Genomic DNA, 3,058 nt, shown 5'->3' on the forward strand with positions numbered 1-3,058 from the left:
ATAGCATACAAATCAAAGCACATGCGAAAGATTAACATGTCTGAGTACAGACATCTATAAATGAAAAACGCTAAGAAGCCTGACTATCTACCAGATTCTGCCGAGGGCACAAGACCATAGCTGAGGTATCAAGCTAAATGTCGAAGTCCACACGGAACTACTAGCGAGACTGACGTCTCTCTACAAAACATAAAATAGGCAAACGTGAGTACAAATGTACCCAGCAAGACTTACATCAGAACTATCTACATATGCATCGGTATCAATAAAGGGGGTGGTGGAGTTTAACTGCAGCAAGCTAGCTTTGACTCAGTGGCTAACCTGAACTACGACTGCAAGCAACTCTTTTGAGGTGGCGCACACGAGTCCACATATTCACCATTCAATACACCACTATGGATCCGCTCCCGTCTCCCTACGAGAAGGCCATCCATAGCACTCACACTTATCTTGTGAGTTTTAGAGTATCCACTTTCACTTGTCTATGAACTGTTATAGGCAACCCAGAAGTCCATTACCGCGGACATGGCTATTCGAATAGATGATGTTAACCCTGTAGGGGTGTACTCCTTCACACACGCTCTCACCACTTACCGTCGTTTACACGACCTGTACTCGGCAACCTTCAAGCGGAAGCCCAACGAGGGTGTCGGCCACGGCCTACCTAAACACTCAAGTCTCTAGTCCAGGTTTATCGCCTATCCAGGTTCCATCCGTAGGGAGTCCGGCTGAGGTTTCCACATACGGCCCTGGACGATGTGTACAGGGTTCCAAGACACCAAATGGGCGCCCGGCATGCCCGGCCATGGTGTATCTACCGCATCATAGCCCACCCCTGGGGTCAGGGCTACGCACGGCCGCCAACACATATCCTATAAACACCAGAAACTAGTTGCAACTCCTGGACAGAGGACAAGGGTGATCAAGAAGCCGAGAGGGTCCATTGGTTTCGGGCCCAATGCATGGTAGTAACTGTTTCATGGATCACAAACACAGAACTCAGTTCCTGAGGACGGCTTCAATGAGACAACCCACCATGTACTCCTACATGGCCTCTCACCACTACCTTTACCAAATCGTGTTCACCCACTTAGCTCTCAACAGTAGGACATGTTTACACACCTCCGATTCATCCCCGATGAATCAGACCTGACTCAACTCTAAGAAGTAGCAGGCATGACAAACAAACATGAATGAGTTGGCACATCAGGGCTCAAACAACTCCTACTCATGCTAGTGGATTTCATCTATTTACTGTGGCAATGACAGGTCATGCAGAGGAAAGGGGTTCAACTACCGCAGCATGTAACAATTGAATCGTTGTTGTCCTAATGTAGTAAAAGAGAGCAGGAGCGAGAGAGTGGGATTGTATCGGAATGAACAAGGGGGTTTTGCTTGCCTGGCATTCCTGGATATAATATAGTTCTTCATCGGTGTCATCGATCTCATCGTCGAAACCACGTCTATCGAGAGGGGACAAATACCAGCAACAGAGAAAGAAACACAATCAATGCAATGCACAATATGATGCATGATCATGACATGGCAATATGTTGTTGATTGAGCTAATGCAACTAGTAACACAATTAAATGAAGTTGGTTTGAACCCAAAGTTCAAATTCAAACTTCACATGTGGCTATTTAAATACCATTCATTTGATTTGTCCTAAACAGTGGCCTTAAGTTGTTCTAACATGCATGAAAATGGTACAGATTGATTCCTTGAATTTTTCTGATAATTTTTCATATATAATTTATTTCATTTGGAGTTACGGTTGATTTTATATGATTTTTAGAAGTTTAGGATATTTTCTGAAATAAATAAATCATTTTTGATTTATTTATAATCCAAAAAACAGATTACTGCGTCAGCTTGACATCATCATGACGTCAGCAGGTCAACGGGGCACGGTCTAGGTCAAACCTGACCATTGGGGTCCACTGGTCAGTGACACAGTGTTGTTTAGTGTCAATGACAGGTGGGACCTAGTCAACGGACACGTCAACACAGTCAATGTTGATGCGTGGGTCCAGGGTAATTAGGTTAAACTTAATCTAGTTTAGTTAGCCAGATAGTTAGAATGTGGGGCTCGGCTGTCAGTTTCACCAGAGGTTAATTAATGGCGCAATTAGCTGCTAATGGTTGTGCCACGTCAGCACAGCCGGAGTTAGCCGCCGGCGAGGTCAGTGACGGCGGAACGGCTCGGGTTTCGCCCACGGGCGACCAAACCCGCGGCGGAGGGCATCTACGCGTTGCTGGAGAACGCACGCATCCAACGGTGCAAGCAGCACCTGCTGAGGCGGCCGGAAACGACGACGGCGTCGAGGTCAGCGGCGACCGGAGCTCGGGCGTCAACGGATTCGTCGCTACGGTGAGAAAGGCGTGCGTTGCTTGGCATCTACGGCAGCTGCACATGCTAACGAGGCTGTTGGGCATGCTAGCATGACCAAAGGGTCACCGGACTAACACCGGCGACGAGCTCGGGCGGAGGTGAGCTACGGCCTCGATGAACACGACAGCTACGGTGTGCAAAAGGACGCGGCGTTAGGGGGGAAGTGGCCGGAGGCTCACAGCGCGTCGATTGAAGTACTCGTCGGGCTCGGGGAAGGCCTGCAGACGACGGAGCGACGACGGGGATCGCCGGATCCCACGGAAGAAGACGGCGGCGTTCAGGATGAAGCAGGGCTTCCTGACCCGTGCGGCTCGGCGAGGAGGAGTAGGGCGACGGGGCGGTACTTCTAGACACGACGGAGAGGCGGGGCAGTGGCTCTGGCCGCAGTGAACGGCGTCGGTGGCGGTGGGCATGCTCGGCCATGGGGAGGGAAAGCAGAGGAGCGAGGGGGGAGAGAACCAGAGAGCGAGAGAGAGAGGCAGAGAGGTGTGTGGCATCTCCAGGGCGATGTCGGGAAGGCGGCAGCAAGCAGGAGTTGGCGCGCGCGTGCGGGCGCGCGTCGGGCACACGCCCTCCTGCCTACTGGCGGGAGGTTGAAGACGGTGACGACTGCGGTGGGCTGGGCCAGCTGGAGTTGGGCCAGGTGGGCTGCCAGGAGGTAAGCA

This window comes from Triticum urartu, chromosome 3A (genome assembly GCF_056163025.1).
Source record: "Triticum urartu cultivar PI428250 chromosome 3A, HENAU_Tu73, whole genome shotgun sequence".
In the NCBI taxonomy this organism is placed as follows: domain Eukaryota; kingdom Viridiplantae; phylum Streptophyta; class Magnoliopsida; order Poales; family Poaceae; genus Triticum; species Triticum urartu.